This window comes from Sus scrofa, unplaced genomic scaffold (genome assembly GCF_000003025.6).
Source record: "Sus scrofa isolate TJ Tabasco breed Duroc unplaced genomic scaffold, Sscrofa11.1 Contig498, whole genome shotgun sequence".
NCBI classification, from domain to species: domain Eukaryota; kingdom Metazoa; phylum Chordata; class Mammalia; order Artiodactyla; family Suidae; genus Sus; species Sus scrofa.
The window spans coordinates 1-20982 of NW_018085227.1; the positions used below are offsets into that span (position 1 = coordinate 1).

Consider the following 20982-nt stretch of genomic DNA (forward strand, 5'->3'; position numbering starts at 1 on the left):
TACAGTACTTTCCATGATTTTGTAAACACCCAATGCCTTATAGTACTCTCATTAAAAAAAATAATAACCAAGACAGTTTAGTTACTAGTCCAGTAATTACTGGCACACCAAACACAAACATTATTGCATTCAGAGTGAAAAGACTTTTGAGTGAACTGAAACTCCTCTCTAAGATTTAAAAAATAACAACTAGAAATCACAACAAAACTCTCCAAAACTTTGCAATATCAAGTTAAATAGTTTCATGAAATTTTCAAGGGAATATGACAACTTTATTTTCTTCCCTCTAGAAAATTAAGAACAAGATTTGGGTCTTTCAATGTCATAAAAATATTTAACAGAATGAATCTTTCTACTTAATGATATTTTACTATACACAGCCCTTTATTCAGAATCTTGAGGCTCTTGCTGTAAGTCAGATGGGAAACATTGGTTACTCTTTTACTTAATATCTTTGAATAGTCTCTCTTTGAAATTTGAATAAATTGAAATTATTGGCATCATCTAAAATACATGAATTTTTTCTTCTAGCAATATCTCCAGCTCAGTTCTTCCAACTTTTGCACACACTAACTACACTACAGCTAAACAATTTTTTAGGGTCTTCAAATATACCAAATTCATAAGATCTTTGCATCTGTGTACATCTTCCTCTCTACCTAGAATTTTCTGTCCTCAGATAATTGCATGGTTGTCTCTTTCAAGTCATCTGAGTATCAGTTAAAACCACTTGATAAGATTTTGCCCAACAAGCAAACATAAAGTAACTACCAACTACCAATCCAGCTCTATTATAACATTATGTTTATTTCCTTCAGAGTGCTCTCTTCATATCTTATGTTTTTTTTCAATTAATAGTTTAACCTATTTTTATCCACTTGAATGAAACCCAACAAGACCTTGAATTCTACGTGTTTCATTCATATACCTAGAATAGTGCCTGGGGATGATTGGTAAATACATTATTTGCTAAATGATTGACTGATTCTGTAATAAATAAATAAATAATTCCAAATGAACTTCCTCTCCTATTCATTCCAGCAAACCGTATGCTCCATCCCTATGGAAGCTTTTATTCCTGTTGCGAAAGTATAAATTCAGATTCATAAGAAAGTTACAGTTGAAGAGACCACTTTGTCAGCTGGAGAGGCTCTGAAAGGCGAGTGTAGATGAAGATGGCAGGTCCAACATGAGAAACACAATGATAATGTGTGTGGTCATGTGGAAAGAGCCTTGTCTTCCCTTCGGAGGAGTGTCCCTTTACATGGCAGAGGATGACTGCATAGGAGGCCAGAAGCCCAAGAAAGCATAGGAGGGTGAGCAGGCCACTGTTGGAAACCATCAGGAGCTCCACCACAAAGGTGTTGGTGCAGGCCAGCTTGATGACCTGTGGCACATCACAGAAAAAGTTGTCCAGCTGGTTTGGGCCACAGAAGGGCAGGTAAAGAATAAGAGCAACTTGTACAATGGAATGAGTAAAGCCTCCAAGCCACAGAGCCATGAGCAAGGCATAGCAGGCCCTGGGGTTCATGATAGTTGAGTAATGTAAAGGACGACAGATGGCAATGTAGCGGTCAAAGGCCATCACAACAAGAAGGAACATCTCCCCCGCTCCAAAGAAATGCAAGAAAAAGAGCTGAGTGATGCAGCCTCTGTAGGAGATCACCTTCTTCTCAGAGAGGAAGTCCACCAGCATCCTGGGAGCCACGATGAAGGAGTAGGATGCATCCAGGAAGGCCAAGTTGCCCAGAAAGAAGTAGAGTGGAGCTGTGAGGCCAGGGTCTGACCTGATGGTGAGGATGATGAGGAAGTTTCCAGGAAGGATAATGAGGTAGAAAATTAAGACTAGAGTGAAGACCAGTAGTTGAGTACCTTGAGACTGAGTCAGACCAAGGAGGATGAATTCAGTTACTACTGTGTTGTTCTCCCTCTCCATCACTGATCAGTCTGCAAAAGAACAAAGAGCAAAAATATATTTAGTAATACAAAGCATTATAAGCACCTTTTTGTCTATTCCATAGCTCCTCTCCAAATAAAAACAACGTTTTCCACAGCCAACAGTTTGCTAGCTGAAAACAACTTATGCCCCATAACTCTCCTATGCTTTTAGTTAACTTTCTACTCTTCTATCTCCTGATTCCCTAAGAAACTGTTTTTATAGCCACACTTTCATTCCTGTTTAAACATGTGCTTGTATGTAATTGTGCTCCTGTAGGAATCTTAGCTATTTTTGCTAAGTATGTTAAGGATCTCCTAATTAAAACAAAACAAATCATTATTAACTGTGTCAAGTTCCCATTGTTCTTCTTGTTAGTGTGGCACTGTCTCTACTGCTTAGTTTGGTTGCTGGAATTTGGTCCCCTTCTTCATCTCCATAAAGCAAAGAAATTTTGCATATGCTTCTTTCTTTCCATTCCCATAGAATCCTGAGTTCTTGGTTTGAAGATATGCATCTTGTTTTCCATGCCGCTTTGTTTGTTCATTTGTTTGTATGTTTGTTTTGGCTGTGGCAAATAGCGGATTGATGTGGGATCTCAGTTCCTAGACAAGGAATTGAACCTGGGCTTAACCACTGGAATATCAGGGAACTCCCTGAAATCCATGCTACTTAACATTTTATGTTTATTTCTTTTCTCCCATTCTCATGTGCATACCTTCTATTCTAATGATTCTCAAATGGTGCTCATCACAGAGATAGAGGATAGGTGTGCCTCAGAAGGATATTTCTCTTTATAAAATGAATTCCTAAAATAGCCCCAAACAATGGATCTTACGGGACAGCCTTTTGTTCTAGTCCTATAAGGCAAAGGAGGATTGTCAGTGTAGGCAAGGATAGAGAACTGAATCTTTTCATTATCTCTAACCTTCCTTCTTGTTTCAGCTGATGCAAGAACACATCTGGCACTGAAGACGCATGAGTAGAGAGGGTACCTGTATCCCTCCTCTCTTTCTCAGAGTGCAGACACACAGCATCCATCCTCAGGCAACATGGAGCAAGCCTAGATTCTGATTGCTCTCAGACTAGTTCCTCTTTGGGGACCTGATCACCATCCTAGTATCTCACTCCTTAATCTTTCCTAGTTCATTTCCTCTTGTTTGTTTTTTTAAATTTTTTTATAATTTCCTATTCTCTTCCTTCTAATTCTACCTTAATACACTCATTTTCTCAATGATTCTTTTTTTATATTTTCTTTAGTTTCTTTGATGGGATAATATAAAGCATGCCAATCTACATATAATAGGGATTCCAGAAAGGGAAGAAAAAGAACAGGAGATTGAAAATATATTTGAAGAAATTATGGCTGAAAACTTTTCAAATCTAAAAAAGGAAATAGATATCCAGATACAGGAAGCATAGAGGACCCCAAACAAGTTAAACCCAAATACTTACACCAAGATATATTTTTATTATTAAATTTTATTCTTTTATTTTGTTCATGCAATTTCTCTTCCTTTTCATATCCCTTGCTCTTCCTTCCTTATTGCTTGCTTCCTTTTCATTCTCTTACTTCTTCTTTTTGTCACATTCTTTCAGTCTTAACACTTTTTTTTCTGTTTTGTTCTCTCTGTTTACATTCTACTTCATTATATTCAATACCTGTCTTTCCATTAATTCTGAGATAATATATTTTTCTTCTCATTCCATAGTAGAGCTAGTATGGTAGGTGCTTTCTAAATATTCCCTTAGAATGGATTTTTCTACAGACTGAAAATGCTTAACCAGGCCTTCAGTTCTAACCCTCTTCTCCTTAATATTACCCCCTTTGAAATTTACTTGGTCTCAATCACTCATTAGTTACTTCACATTCTCTCACGTATTTTGTCTGCTTTTAACTCATTCTGATAAAAATGAAATGATTTATCTTTGTGTTCTAAAATAAATCTCAACACCACACTTGGTAATGAAAATATATTTAATGAAAATTCAAAAATGATTATGTGGTTTATGATACTGTATTGATTCTCTATTTTAAGTTATTATACTAAACTATTACCTATTTTATAAGTTTTGAAAAATATGGATCAGCCTGAAGGATCAAAAATATTTAATTGATACTAAAGTTGTATGTTCAACTTTATTCAGTTGCACAAATCTTCAGTCACGTAATAACTTACACATTAAATGGAATAGTTAAATTAGGTAATACACATTGCTACCGTCCCTTAATATTCCAAGACTTTAGACAGTATCATCAATATTATATGAAGAGCCCTGGCCATGAATTATTCTACCTAAGTTACTATTTCTGCAATATGGTAACTGTATACCTTTGGGGAACTCATTTAGTTTTTAATTTTTTTAACCTATACAGTAGAAACGATGGAGCCACATTTCTGCTCCACATGGTTGATAGGAAGATCAAATGAGATGTTTAGTAGCCAGTTTACATCTACTTAAGCTGAATAGAAACATTCAGTGATTAGACACCTGCTAGTAAAAAATTATAAAGTGGACACCATGTCAGTAGATCTTTAGGAACTGCCCTGAAGGTAATTCCACAAGAGATGGTGGCTGCTTAAATCTGAATCATTTCATGATATGAAATTGTGGAGTTTCAAAGAAGTGTCCATGTAAAGTTTTCTTATCTAATTCAGCTATGGCTTGTAAATCAAGTCTTTCTTTTTTAACATCCCTAACTCTGAGCCTTATATTGGTTCATGTTAGGACTATATACAAAAGAAAACATTTATGCACACTGATTGTGGAAACCGAAAGATTTGTAAACTTGTGAAGTCAGGGGAAAAATCATTTGTATGATACCCCAATTTAAATCCAGATGGTGAATCACCTAAATCTATTCACATTTTTACTTTTTTTGTAATAGTTGAATTAAATGTTATAGCTCCTTTAAGATAATGTTATGGCAAGTGATATATTTGAGTGATAGGATAGAAAGTGCTAAATATATTTGATTTTAGAGCTCACCTTTTCTCTGTCCCTGCCACATTATTCTATTCTCATGCATTTTTAAGGCAGCAAATGTCTGAAACAAATACAGTATTTTTTCTATTCCTTCTTCCTCTCAATTTCTTTCAAATATAAAGAAAGAGAAAATTTTCACCTCACTGGGGAACAGTGCTACTCACAAACAAGCAGCTATTATCTTCCTTCTGATGAAATGGAGATTAATTATTCTGGAATGTTTTCTTAAATATATGTTCTTTTGGTGAAATAACATAAATTCTGAAATCTGCTCTACAAGTTGTGATGCAAGAGGGGATATGCTTTGGGGTTTTATAGCTACCTTAAGCCTGTAGAGTGCTTCCAGTGGGAATTATTAGAATGTCAGCTAGAACTAGACAAAGGAAAAGACTCAAATAGTTTAAGCATTAAATGTTCAAAGCCAGCTAAGGCCACACAGGTCTTATTAGGTTTTAGAATTTGACATTTCATCAGTGACAGTGACAATGGAATGGAACATATGTTTATTAAGCACAGTGAAAGTAGAGAACCTGGAGAGGTTATTTTAGAATCTTACAAAATTCATAGAAGTGATGAGAAGGCATTGATATTTAGTAAGAACAACATTTTGCAACACTAAGTCAGTGGCGACTATGTTACTAACTGCGTATTTTTGTGCAGAAGAGTTAGAGACTATTTTATACTCGAAATTGTTCAGGAATGATTCTCCTTAAATAAGAGATCTTCCTGATGTCTTATAGAATAGTCTGTCTAGGGACATGCCTTCGTAAATAAAAGAATTTCTCTATTGTGATCTTGGTATTTATGGTTATTCATTTTTTGAATGTGTAGTTCCTGTGTTCTGCTATAGTAGAATGTAGATCTTTTTTGTTTTTCAATTAAATAATGTTACATGGATTAAAAAATATTTAATTGTACAAAAAATCAACTTAGTTTTTTCGCTATACATTAAGAAGAAAGCAAAATAATCTGTCACATTAAGATTAAAATAAAAAATTTTTACAAAAGAAATGCAGTATATGATATATGATCAAGTATGCTTTTATTCAAATTGTGTCCAGTTCAGCCACAGAAGTAGTAGGAAGTGTTGAAAAGTGGAAGAAAGAAGTAAAGAGATGAAAATAATGTTATTTACAGTTTTTTTCCTGTTATAATCTGTGCTGAAAATAAATGACTTTGAACATACAACATTTTGCTTGTGTGAAAGTTTATCTGTGGTATAAATTCCCAGGAAGACAGACAGCTAGAAATATGATAGTTGGAAAAGAGAGAACAGAGGGAGAAAAATGGAAGGACATAATGGAAAAAAAAAAATAGGAGAAAGAAGTTGACACAGAGAAATAACGCCCACATAGATCCATGTACCACAAAGGGATGTATGCGGATGTAGAGAAGGGTGGAGCAGGGAAGGGAAAGCGATGAGAAAACTGGAAATGCAAAGTCTTTTGTTTTTGCTTTCTGTTTTTATTGTGTTTTATATAATTACAGACTGCACAGGGATCTCACTTCTCGGAAGTGATGTGTGAGATAAATTTTAGTTCTTTGAGAGGCCTCAGGGAAGTTGTAGTGCTGGAAGCATGGATCAGTTCTTTCCCTCCCCAAGGAGAAACTGAGAGTTGGAATTTTTAATTGCTGAGTGATGTTCTACTGTATAGATATAACACATTTTAGTTTTATGTATTCATGGACATTTGGGAATTTTTTGAAATTAAAGTATAGTTGATTTAAAATGCATGCCAATTTCACGTTCTTTTTTAAAATATTCTTTTCCATCCGGGTCATTTCTAGGATATTAGATACAGTTCCCTGTGCTGTACAGTGGGACCTTGTTGTTTATCCATTCTAAATGTAATAGTTTACACCTACTAACCCCAAATGCCCAGTCCATCCACTTCCTCCCCACAAGTCTGTTCTCTATGTCTGTGAGTCTGTTTCTGTTTTATAGATAGGTTCATTTTTGCCATATTTTAGATTCCACATGTAAGTGATATGTACAATATTTGTCTTCCTCTTTCTGACTTACCTCACTTAATATGATAATCTCTAGTTGTATACATGTTGCTTTGAATGAGTTAGGGATGTTTTAAGTTTTTATTATTATGGTTAAAGCTACCGTAATCATTCATGTACAATTTGTTTTGTGGATACGTTTTCATTTTTTTGCATAAATATTTGGAGTGAAATTACTAGGTCATGTGTCAACTCTATGTTTAACATTTTGATAAACTGCCAAAATTTTCTTCAAAGTGGCTGCATCATTTTATATTCCACCAGCAATATATATGTGTTCCTTGTTGGCCTTTTTATTATCTGTCTTTTTGACTATAGCCATCTTCATGGGTGTGACATGGTTTCTTATTGTGAATTTGAATTGTTTCCCTCTTGACTAATGATTTTCAGCATCTCTCTAGGTGCATATTGGCCATTTGTATATCTTTTATGCAGACATTTATTTAGATCCTTTGCCCATTTTTAATCAAATTGTCTTTTTATTCTGGAATTGTGTGTTCTTGTATTCTGGATACAGTCCCTAATTATATGCCTAATATATAAACACTTTCTACCATTCTGTGCATTGTCTTTTCCCTTTCTCCTGACTCTCATTTATTCTGGGGATATTTTTGTCTGTTTGTCTTTTTTTTTTTTAAATTTTGAGTTTTCACTTTGAAAATGTTTCTGTGAAACTGTGTAGTCTGTCTGAAAATTAATGAAAAAAATCCTCAACTAAAATTAGAGTTGGGAAGTCCTGTAAAGGGAGCTCTCCTGCCTACCACACATCCTCAACTACCCAAAGAGGAAGTCATCAGGTACTCACCTGGGTGGAAGGAGATGTACCTTGTTCTCACAAACAGGAAGGGGAGGAGTTCCTTTTGTGGCTCAGTGGGTTAAGGGTCCAGACTTGTCTCTGTGGAGGCATGGGTTGTATTACCAGTTGTTTAAGGATATGGTGTTGCCTCATGAGGCTCAGATTCCATCTCTGGCCCCGGAACTTCCATATGGTGTGGGTTGAAGCAAAAAAAAAAGAAAAAAAAAAAATCCAAACCAATAAACAAACAGGAAGGGGAATCACTTTACTGTCCTAACAAGAGGAAGGAATATTTTCTTCTTGTCCAGCAACAAGCTCAGCCAGTGGAAAATGCCTAAGCTCAGACTTCACCTCAGCTTTTACTGTCCTCTAGTTAGCTTTCATTTTTACTTGCATATTACTTTCCTTGTCCCATTCTCCTTACCATAAAAGCCTCCATGTTATGGAACTCCTTAGAGTTTCTCTCTGTCAGCTAAGATTCTGCCCGGCATGAATTGTGTGATAAAGCCAAATAGTTCTTCAAATTTACTCAGTTGAATTTTGTTTTTTAACATCTGTTCTCAAGTTACAATTTTTTTTTCAGTGAAAATTCTGTTTACTTCTGCCAACTACCTAAACATAACACCTTGAAATTGTGAGTTAAAAGAAAATTCTCACTTGAGATTTGGGACATATAAGAATTTGATTACAAACCAAACAACATGGTTTGGGAAGCATTTATTGTCATTTCCACGAAAAATCAAATTTGAGACACATTTTTTTCTTTTTGTCTGCTTCTGTTGATCAGGCTCTCTTCTAATTATCTATTTTTTTTCAAAATCTGAGGTCTCAGCCTGGTGGCCAATCAGTTCCCATTCTTATTCAGGCACAAAGCCTTGTCCACAATGCTCTCTCAGATTCAAAGTTCTATTAGCAGCTCTCAAGGCAATGGTATTCTGTAGATGTTCTCACAGTAGTCAGTGGTTTAATGCTGGTTTATTTTCCTGGAATGGAGTTCAAGGTTCAAACTGGGACTCAAGTGTGATCTTTTTACTTGGTTTCAACATGATAATTGATTTAAAAATTATTTTAAATGATTTTAGAGATTGTGTATATTTTGTAACCCAAGGGGTGGGTGAGCTCGAGTCCACTTACTGACATAAAAATCTTACATAATATTTTACCAATGGTGTGTAATTCTATCCACCACTGAATGTACACTTTACCTTAAAACTGGCTAGGATTCCTTTAATACAGGGTGTGCTATATTGTGAGACTGAGATTTTTAAATTACGTAGATGCTCAGAGCAGCTTTATTTATAATTGCTCAAACTTCAAAGCTACCAAAATGTTCTTCAGGTTTCAAACTTTAGCTTTGAAATTTAGGGTTACACAAACTGTGGCACACCCAGACAGTGGAATTTTATTTGGTGCTAAAAAAAATGAGCTATCAAGCAATAAAAAACATGGAGAAAACTTAAGTGCATGTTACTAAGTGAAATGAGCCAATCTGAAATCTCTGCATACTGCATGAATCCAACCATATGACACTTTTTTTTATGTGGAAAAAGCAAAACCACAGAGATAGGAAAAAGTTCTGTAAAAAGAACACTGAATAATGATAAAAGAATCAATAAACGAAGAGGATACTGCACTTGTCGACATATCTGCACAACATATAGGAACACTCAAATACATAAAACAAATACTAACAGACATAAAGGGAGAAATGGACAGGGATAAAATAATAGTAGGAGATTTTTGTGTGTGTGTTGGTTATACAGTGCTAAAATCCAGAAGTTCTGTGTGGAGCTAGCATTTTTGGAAACATAATTTTCTCATGGCCTCTTGCATTTTCTCATTTCTCAAAGTGTAAATAATAGGATTGAGTAAGGGTGTGATAACAGTGTAAAATACAGCAAGGATTTTATTGCCAGCAAAACTACTGAATGGCAGGCATAGATAAAGATACATGGCCCAAAGAACAGATGTGGGCAGACAACGTGGACAGAGCCTTGGAGAGCCCTCCAGATGATCTTTGTTGCACAGTGAGCAGGATGACAGTATAGGAGACAAGCAGCAGGAGGAAACAGATAAATGAGAGCAGTCCACTGCCAGCAATGACAAATAATTCCAGGGTGTAAGTGTCCATACAGGCAAGCTTAATCACAAGGGGAAGGTCACAAAATATATTGTCTATGATGTGGGGGCCACAGAAAGGCAAGTTCACTGTTAATACCATCTGACTCATGGTGTGTATAAAGCCAATTGTCCACGAAGGCATAGCAAACCCTTTCAGCAACTTGTGGCTCATGATCGTCCTGTAGTGCAAGGGTTTACATATGGCTACATATCTGTCAAAAGCCATGGCTACCAAAAGAGTCGCCTCAGCACCTCCAAAGCAGTGCATAAAGAACATCTGAGCCATGCAGCCCCACATGGAGATGACCTTGTGTTCAGTGAGCAAATCTCTGATCATCTTGGGTGTGGTGACTGTGGAGAGACACATGTCCAGGAAGGAGAGGTTTCCGAGGAGGAAGTACATGGGAGAATGAAGGGTGGAACTGAATGTCACCGTGACCATGATGAGAACGTTTCCCAACACAGTAGCACCATAGATCAAGGAGAATGTCACCAAGAAGACAAACTGAAGCTCCCATCCTACAGAAAATCCTACTAAAATAAACTCGGTCACTACAGATCCATTTTTCAGATCCATTTACTCAACTCAGAAAGATTCCAGAAGTTCTTTACATACAAAGAGATCTTTTTTAAAAAGCCACGATTAGCACTGATGTTTTCTGATTTCTATTTGATGAATAATAGTTGGTGATATTAGATCATATGATCTTAAATCTCAGATCTTTTGAGGCAAATCCTTGCATTACTATTTTTCACAGTGAAGAGTTTGTGTGTTTTCTGTAAATATAGATATTGTGGTCTAGAAGTAAATATTGATATGGTTCAATCCTAACATATAGATTTTGCTTTAGTTGTAATGTATTACATAAATCCTCTTTACTTATCTTTTTAGACATATCCATAAGCTTTAGGGTGGTGTGATCAAAAACAAGATATAATAATTATGTGATTACTATGTGATAAGATCTCTTGTGTTTTGTATGTGTTGACACACTTAGTGTTCATACAAATCCTGTGAAGTATTATAATTTTCCTAATTTTGCACATAAGAAAACTTAGCATATATGTATTAAATGACTAACTGATGACTACACAGCTAACAAGTACCAAAACTGGTACTCAATACCTATCTATCTGACCAGTGCCTAGGCTTATATCAATATGCCATGTTGCCTGCAAAATTAAAGGAATATATGTTTGGTCAAGTTATTATTGATCAAATTAATATGTCCTATTCATATAGAACATGGAAGATATTATTCAACAAGTATGTTGGAATCCCTGTGTGTAATTAACCACACTTTTTCTTTGTATGGAATGAATCAATTCCCTATATAGAGAGAATTTATCATCTAGATAAATTATAGAAGAAAAAAGCAATAAGATATATAAAAAAAATATTTAGCTTAGCACATGTTGTATGAAAAATGTTAAGAATTTTTAAAAATGGAGACCAATTCCGTGTATTACTTTCTAGATACAGCTTCAAGCTTGGTTGTTCCTATCTTCAAACCACTTAAAAGTAAGTAGGGTATTCCTGGTCAATGAACAAAAAGGGTGAGTCTTAGAGAATGTGTGATCATTTATAAGAAGAAAAGAATTAATCTCAGGGAATAGAAAGAGTGGTATATTTGGAGGAGTTAACTGAATTAAAGTTTTAAAATGCTTAGGAAGTGTCTGTTTTTTCTCTAGTGACCTGTATTTCTCTTCTCATTTTCAGTTCTGCTCAGTCTCTTGTCAAAATACCATATCACTATTATCCAACCTTAATTCCCTGAATTGCTTTCTTAGAAATTGTCAAGAAATGGTTAGTGCCTACCAATTAGGGGAGATAAAAATGAAAATGGTATAGTTCCTATAGGTCAACCTCCAGGAGTGTGCAGCATGGGTGCTAAACAGTAGACTGTGGACCTGGAGGGGCACACAGAGGACAGCACTGCACCATGCCTTCTATGGACGGTGGTGTCAGGTGATTATCATGTGAGTGGGCAGGAATATTGATGGTGACACCTTCATGACAGTAACTGCTATAATTAAATGCATCTTAGAAAAATGTCTCAGCTTGATAACTATTAGAATGAATATGCCAGATATAATTTGGGAAAAATTACCTTTTTTGCATGGATTTTTTTTAATTTCCAAAATTTTATTTTCTAACTTGTTATTAAGCTTTGAGAAAAGTTTTTATTGTAATTGCTCCTATTAATGAAAAAGGGACCATATTTGTCACATAGCTCCTATGCTACATGGAATTTTAAGACCCAAAATACAAGTAACAACAGAAAACCCTGCATATGAAATTAATTCAGTTAAGCATAAATTGGTTAAGAGAGGTTTATTTGGGCCTTTTGTTTTCTCTCAGAGGGAAAACTGGCATTCTTTTTTTTTTAAATTTTCACAGCATTTTTTTCTCTTATCCCTCTCCTGCCTTTCTATGCAAGCTTCCTCAAAATATTTATTTGTCCTGCACTTAATATACCTGGTCTTATATATTATGAGAGTACAAAAGCAATACAAATGAAAGGAAAGAAATTATCATATAGGTTACATAAAACTCCTCCCATTCAGTTAATTACTTTCACTCGGTAGATGATGGACTCCAGAGGAAATTGAAGGTGAAATAATAATGTATGAGAGATCGGAGAGATCTTTATAATCATTCTCCACATCCTATTTAGTAAGTTAAAAAATTGAGATCCACACAATTAAGTAAATCTCCTCAAGTCCTAGAAGCAGGACCACCCCAAGGATATGTGGTAAGTACTAGGTGAGGTGCTGTAGGTATAAGCTCCTGGCTGGGCACAGAACAAGCACCGAGAATGTATGTGTTGAATCTTAGTTATTCAAGATTACAACCCTGAGAATTATTTATATCAATACCTATTAGGAAAGTAATGAGCCAAGACTAGTTCCATTAATTTATTGGGTGTGAACATTTCTGCTCTTGCTCATATGTATACCATACACATCATTTAATATAAACATAATTAATTTAAGGAAATATTTTCTTCCCCTTTCATTATAGACATTCTAAGAAAATAAACATAATTTCAATATTGATTGTTTTTCAAAAACTGTATATACTTATCCTAAAATACAAATGGACCTCAAAAACAATTGAAGAAAAAGGCCTAACACAAAGACCACATGTTGGGAGTTCCCTTCATGAATCAGTGGTTAATGAACATGATGAGGAACCATGAGGATGTGGGTTCGATGCCTGTCCTTGTTCAGTGGGTTAAGGATCTGGCATTGCCATGGCTGTGGTGTAGGTCATAGATGCAGCTCAGCTCCCACGTTGCTGTGGCTGTGGTGTAGGCTGGCAGCTGCAGCTCCACTTCAATCCCTAGCCTGGGAACTTCCACATGCTATAGGAGTGGCTCTAAAAAGCAAAAAAAAAAAAAAAAAAAAAAAAAGTCCACATGTATAATTTCATTTGTATGAAGTATTTAGTAAACATAACTCTATGTAGACAGAGAGTTTATTTTCAGTTACCTTGAGCAGGGAATTGAGTGAAAATAAGCACTGGTGATGCTAATAATTTAAATTTTAAAAATCAGATTGTAGTGATAGGTACACAACAGTGTGAGTATACAAACAATCTTTGAAATGTGTACCTAAAATCGGTGATTTTTATAGTAGGTGAATTATATTCAATAAAACTTAAATTATTATACATTTACCTTATTCTTAATTTAAAATTATCCTTAATATATTAATTTACCATCTTGAAGTACAGTTTTCTAGTACTCTCCAGATGCTTGTACTCAAATATTTCATTATGAGATAATTACTAACATACCACAATCCAATCCAGTCCAGTTATAAATAAATGTATTTATGCTCTCTATTTGAATTTATAGTTTTGACTGCCTTTTATATTTGGAAATCTGCCTTCTCTGTTTTTGTTAAATTGTTTTTGTGATACTTTTCCTAATATTTTGAATATCCATAAGGAGTTTCCTGAAGTATTGACATTTTCCTCCATTCTCTTGTATGTGAACATCCTGTAAGGACTTCTCCCTCTTTATCCCTTTATGATCTCATTTGTATATATGGTCTAACAGTAAGGTTTACACAGAGATTTTCTAAATATCTCATTCTGGTCATTAATTCTTCCTTGCCAACTCCTGCTTCAACCGCCATTATGATATGCATATTTGCATGGTCTACCAGCATCTGAAACCTGATTAAAAGAACAATATCCCTATTATGCCAAAATAATGCAAATTTCTAGCTTTTCCATTGTTTTCAACCATAATTTGAATTATCTGGATGCTAAGGATTTACTTTTCTTAATGTTATTCATCATTCTTTATCACTTATCATCTACTGCCAAATTTTACTCTGCATATCAATTTGAGAGCATATATCTTGTAAATTTTCCAGGAAATTATTAGTTATAGCTCATTGTGAAATAGGTATGTGATTTCATGTCTCAGAAGCCATAGCCTTTTCCTTCCCACCAACACAGAATTAATTAAAATACCGTCTGCAGTGTACTAACCTTCTAATGAAATAGTTCTCTTTTCACTTACCTGCTCTAAAGACAGTCTGTGAGGAACAACATGTTCAAGGAGTTACTCAAAATTAGAAATCTGCTATTCATTCTGTGATATATTTTATGTGGTTCTGCATAGTAATTTCTGCTTCTTTTATAAAGATGTGAACCACTTTGGAGGTGGATTTGTTGAAGCTCTGGGAATCCAGATTTTAGTGGGCGTAGTTAAAATGCTGAAGCTACAGAGAGATGTTCACTTCATTTCTGGCCCTGCACTATGCTGTCACTCTCCTTGAACAGAGAAATGATTAAAATAGGCAGGAGAGTGTTGGTTGACTGGTTGTGATATCGTTAGTGTAGACATCTTTGATTTAATGGGCACTTCCTTTCCTACATGCTACTCCCAAGTTATTTTCTTATCTTCCTTCCAATAACTTTGTGGTAATTTTTTAGGTGAATAATCTCCAAACTTTTCTGTGCATTGCAACTTTAAGAATTGATCTATGCATGTTATAAATTTGTTCCTCAAAGTATATATTTATATTCTGGAAGTAGAAATTTTAAAAGATAATATTGAAGTAAAATATGTTAAGTCGTTTAAACTTGATATCATTAATGGTTCAACTCTTTAATGCTAACTAAAAATATAATAAATATTTTTAAATTCAGGTGTCTTGCTATGAGATTTTCAGAGGTTATACATGGCACAAAAATTTCATAATCAGTATTCCTTTTACTATAAAATAGTATAATAAATTCTTTTTTTACAAGGTGATACTTTTACTAAATTAATTGTATTGATGATTCTGGTATACTTTGCACCACAGCCTTCAAAGTCTTTTTCAATAACTTGCCAACAAAAGGGTGTCATGAGTAACTTTCAAATAAGTTGGCATCTCTGTTCCTTTTCTCCAAATCCTTATTAATTCAAGTCAGATTCATCATTTAACCTATGGCTTCATGTTGATTTTTTGTCATTAATGTTTCTTTTATTACAAGAGTCATTAGAGTTGAGGATTTTTATATACAAATGTTAAAATCTTCCATACTCTTATATAAGGCAAAACACCTGCCCAAAAGACCTAATATTTTCTATCACTATATTTGGAAAGCATAATAAATGGTTTCTATGTATTTTTCAATACTATTTGCTGATTAGGAATGTATCTTATTTATTGTTATATTGCTCATCTTAGACATTTTTTATAGAATGGCAAAAAATAAGTATTTTTTCAGTGGAACATGGCTTTTGTTGTTCTTTTGCTGTTAGTAAGAAACATGCAAAAACATATTTTACTGGGGGAGTTCCAGTTGTGGTGCAGCAGAAACAAATCTGACTAGGAACCATGAGGTTGTGGGTTCGATCCCTGGCCTCGCTCAGTGGGTTAAGGATCCAGAGTTGCTATGAGCTGTGGTGTAGGTCGCAAACATGGCTCGCATCTCGAGTTGCTGTGGCTCTGGCATAGCTGGCGGTTACAGCTCCAATTAGACCCCTAGCCTGGGGATGTTCATATGCTGCAGGTGCAGCCCTAAAAAGACAAAAAAAAAAAAAAAAAAAAAAACAATTTTTACTACATCAACTGAAAAATTTAGAGGTTTCCAGTGATTATCACGTTAATATTTCAAAGAAAATTATAAAGATTATTTGATGCTTTATATATTTATTTTTCAAATGTTTTGCTAATTGTGAGCAGAAGCTAGTATATCATGACATATTATGACTGTCAATACATTGTTAATAATAATGGAAGTAAATTTATATTGTAAAATAATGTTTCTTAATAACTTAAAATGCTTTTTGCCTTATTTTTAATTATAACTGTTTATTATTCTTTGTGATTTACTTGCCTAAGACTTCATTTTATGAGTAGAATTGTCAACTCTGCCATTTTATACTTGTTTACATGAGTTTTAGTAATTAGAATGATCTTCACTCCAAAGTTTATTTGCAAAAGTAGTTTTAAGCCCCTTATGAAGTGTTGGAAGATGAATTAACATACTATAATGTAAGTCTTCCCTCCCCCTTACTTTGGCACAACTAAGCTTTTATGCATAAGAATATGTTCAAGTATATGACCACAAACAGAACTGCTCTCAACATCTCTGCTTAACTCACACCTTCAGGAAGCTTTAAATGCCATATGTAACATGTCCAGGTACTGTACATATTAATTTAGAGTATAAAATAGTATGTGTATTAAATATTACTAAAGATTATTTAATTTATATTTTCTAGTTAAAAGACACATACATGGATATTCTCATTTTTCACCATGACTCATTCATTGGTTTTAGGTAGCTTAAAATGTATTTCCCCTCCTTTGAGACAATAGGTTTAATAACTTTTTTTTGTCTTTTTGTCTTTTTAGGGCCTCACTTGTGGCATATGGAGGTTCCCATCTAGGAGTCCAGTTGGAGCTGTAGCCACCGGCCTGTGCCAGAGCCATAGCAATGCGGGATCCAAGCCACATCTGCGACCTACAGCACAGCTCACAGCAACGCCAGATCATTAACCCACTGAGCAAGACTAGGGATCGAACCCACATCCTCATGGATGCTAGTCAGTTTCATTAACTGCTGAGCCACGATGAGAACTCCAATAAGTTATTTTTTATTATTATTTTTTTTCTATTTGGGTATAGCTTATATAAGATTGCATTAGCTTCAGGTGAACAACATAATGATTTGATATTTGCATACCTGTGAAATGACCACAAAATGAGTTTAGTTACCATCTTTCACTATGCAAGCTATCTACCTATCTATCTATCTACCTATCTATCTATCTTTTTTTTCCTTTTAGGGCCGCACATGTGGCATATGGAATTTTCTAGGCTAGGGGCCAAATTGGAGCTGTAGCCACCAGCCTACACCACAGCCACAGCAACGTGGGCTCCAAGCTTCGTCTGCAACCTATATCACAGCTCAAGGCAACTCTGGATCCTCAACCCACTGAGCAATGCCAAGGATGGACCACATCGTCATGGATACTAATCAGATTCTTTTCCACTGCACCACAATCGTAAATCCCTAATTTTTTTTTTTTAACAGAACTTTTAAGATAGTCTATCTTGGAAACTTTCAAATATACACTGCAATATTATTATCTATATTTGCCATGATGTACACTGTATCCCCATGACTTATTTATTTTAGATGGGAATTTATATCTATTCACTGTCTTCACCAATATCATCCATTCCCTAACCCCCTCCCCACTGTTCATCACCATTTTGTTTTCTATATCTGTAAGTTTTATGTGTGTGTTTGTTTTGGATTCCACATATGAGTGAAATAGTACTGTATTTGTCTTTCTCTGGCTAACTTATTTCCCTCAGCATAACACACTCCAGGCCCAACCATACAGCAAATTGTAAGACTACATTCTTTTTTATGGCCGAGAGTATGTGTGTGTATATATATAATGTCACCTTCTTTATTCATTCATTCATTGATGGACACTTAGGTTGTTTCCTTATCATGGTTATTGGAAATAATGGTACAATGTACATAAGGACATATGCATTTTTTAATTATTGTTTTTGTTTTCTTCAGAAGATTAACCAGAGTAGAATTTCTAGATAATATGGTAGTTCTATTTTTAATGTTAATTTTTTCCGTAATGTTTTCCATAGTGGCTGTAGCAATTTACATTCCCAGCAAGAGTACCCTTTTTTCCCACATCCTCACCAAAACTGGTTATTTCTTGTCATTTTGATTTTACCCGTTCTGATAATGTGAAGTCATTTCTCATTGCGGTTTCAATTTGCACTTCCCTGATAATTAGTGATGTTGAACATCTTATGTTGGCCATCTGTTTGTTTTCATTGGAAAAAGTCTTTGGGTTCACTATCCTTTTCTTAAGTTAGATTATAAAGGTTTTTTTTTTTTCTTCTATTGTATCCGTTTTAAAATATAGTTTTGATTTTAACATTTTGTTAGATAAATGATTTGAAATTATTTTCTCCTAGTCAGTAAATTGTCTTTTCATTTTGTTACTGAGTTTCTTTTGCTATACAAAAGCTTTTTTCATTTGATGTTGTCCCACATGTTAGTGATAGGAGATTACCATCTATGTTTTTTCTAGGAGTTTTATGATTTCATGTCTTATATTCAAATCTTTAACTCATTTTAAGTTAGTTTTTGAGTATGATTGAAAAGTTGTCAATGTATACATCTAAGGATGACCTGACCCCCTTGCTGTACAGTGGGAAAAAAAAGAAAAATAAAAAAAAAAATAAAACACTTTTTCCTCAGCTGAAAAAAAAAAAAAAAAAAAAGAAAAGTTGTGTAGTTTAGTTCTTTTTCATGTGACTGTTTAGTTTTACCAACAGTTTACTGAAGTGTCCTTTCACCATTGTATATTCCAGCCTCCTTTGTCCTAAATTAATTGATCATATATGCATGTGTTTATTTCTGAACTGTTTTGTTCCAGTTATCTACATGTCTGTTTCTATGATGATACCATACTTTTTGATTACTACAGCTTTGCAAGAGTGTGAAGTAAGGGATCATGATGCTTCTAGCTTTATTTTTCATCTAAAGATTCCTTTTACTATGTGGTGTCTTTTGTGGTTCCTTACAAATGTTAGAATTGTTAGTTATATATCTGTGAAGAATGCTGTTGGAATTTTCATAGGGAGTAACACTGAATCTGTAGATTGCTTTGTTTTATATAGATATTTTAACAGTATTAATTCTTCTAACCCATGAGCATACAGTATATTTCTTTTTATTTGTATTCATATTTAAACAGTGTCCTAACGTTTTCTTTGTACAAGACTTTTACCTCCTTGGTTAAATTTCTTTCTGGGTAATTTATTCTTTTTGATGCACTTGTAATATTTTTAAAAATTTTTGTTTCTGATAATTTGTTGGTTTATAGACATACAATTGATTTTGTACCTTGCAACTTTACTGAATTTTTTTATTCTAATAGTTTTTTGATGAAGTCTTTAGGTTTTTCTATATACAAAATAATGTCATTTTCAAATAGTGACAGTTTTACTTCTTTCTTTCCAATTTGGATAACTTTTTATCTCTTTTCCTGCCTATTTACTTCTATGGCTAATACTTCCTATACTATGTTGTATAAAAGTGGTGAAAGTTGGCAACCTTGTCTTTTTACTGATCTTAGAAGCAAAGTTTTCAGTTTTTCACCATTGAGTATGCTATGTGTGGTCTTGTCATATATAGCTTGGTTTATTTTGAGGTACGTCCCTCTATACCCACTTTGTTGTCAGGTTTTTTTTTTTTCATAAATGAATGTTGAATTTTTTCCAACTGCTTTCTATGCATCTATTGAGATGATCAGATGATATTTATCTTTCATTTTTTAAATATGGTATATCATGTTGATTGATTTGCATATGAGTGATTGGTTCATAACCATCCTTGCATCCCTGAAACAAATCCCACTTTATCATGCTGTAGCATCCTTTCAATGTATTGTTAAATTTTGTTAGCTAATATTTTGTTGAGGAATGTACATTTATATTCATCAGGGATATTAACCTGTCAATTGTATATTTTTTTTTAAACCTGCATCTGTAGCATATGGACATTCCTGGGTTAGGGGTTGAATTGGAGATGCAGCTATGCCACAGCCACAGCAACACAGGATCCAAGTAGCAGCTGTGACCCACACTGCAATGTCCACCAATGCTAAATCCTCAAGTGAGCAAGGTCAGGAAATGAACCTGTGTCCTCATGGACACTATGTTGGGTTCTTAACCCACTGAGCCATCAACAGGAACTCCTAGTCTTTGTTTTAAACTCTGTTTTTCCTGATAGAAGTATTGCTACCACAGCTTTTTCATCTCCTTTCCGTTTGAATAGAATGTCTTTTTCATTTTGTTTAATTTCAGTAGCTTGTTTTAATCTGAAATAAGTCTCTTGTAGGCAACATATATATGGGCCTTTTTGTTTGTTTGCTTTTTTTAAATCTGACCTCATGTCTTTTGATTGAAGCATTAGTTCATTTGCATTAAAGTAATTGTTGATAGGTCTCTATTTGTGGCCATTTCATTGTTTCTTGTTTTTGTAGTTCTTCTTTGAGTCCTATCATTGTTTGTTTTTCTTTATTTGTGATTTGATCATTTTCTTCATTTTGTTTATATTCCTTTCTCTTTATTTTTTTACTTCTCTTTTACAAGTTTTTTGCTTGTGGTTACCATGAGGTTTATACATCATATCAGAGAGAGAGAATTCTGTTATAGTTGATGTTTGAACACATTTTAAAAGCACTATATTTTTACTCACCCTAGCCCATATTTTATGATTTTGTTTTCACACATTACATATTGTTGTGTGTATTGCTTATTTAATTACCTTAGAAATAGATGATTTTAGCACTTTTGTATTTTCACCTTCATACCAGCTTTATAGATGGTTGATCTAGTACCTTTACTATATATTTGAATTTCAGTGAGACTTTTTTTTTCATAATTTTCTTATTTCAAGTTATGACCTTTTCTTCTCCGTTTAAAGAATTTAACATTTTAAAGGGTAGTTTAGTGATAATAAACTCCTTTTACTGTTGCTTATTTGTAAACTATATCTGTCCTTCAATTCTGGGTGATAAACTTGCCAGGTGGAATAACCTTGGTTGTAAGTTTTGTTTTGTTTCAT

General features: G+C 34.2%; 2 pseudogenes; both read right to left on the reverse strand.

Annotated features, from left to right (window-relative positions):
* Positions 1-1118: 1118 nt before the first annotated feature.
* On the reverse strand, positions 1119-2200 carry LOC110258852 (annotated as a pseudogene).
* A 7139-nt stretch (positions 2201-9339) lies between these two features.
* Positions 9340-10428, reverse strand: LOC100153914 (annotated as a pseudogene).
* Between the last annotated feature and the right edge of the window lie 10554 nt (positions 10429-20982).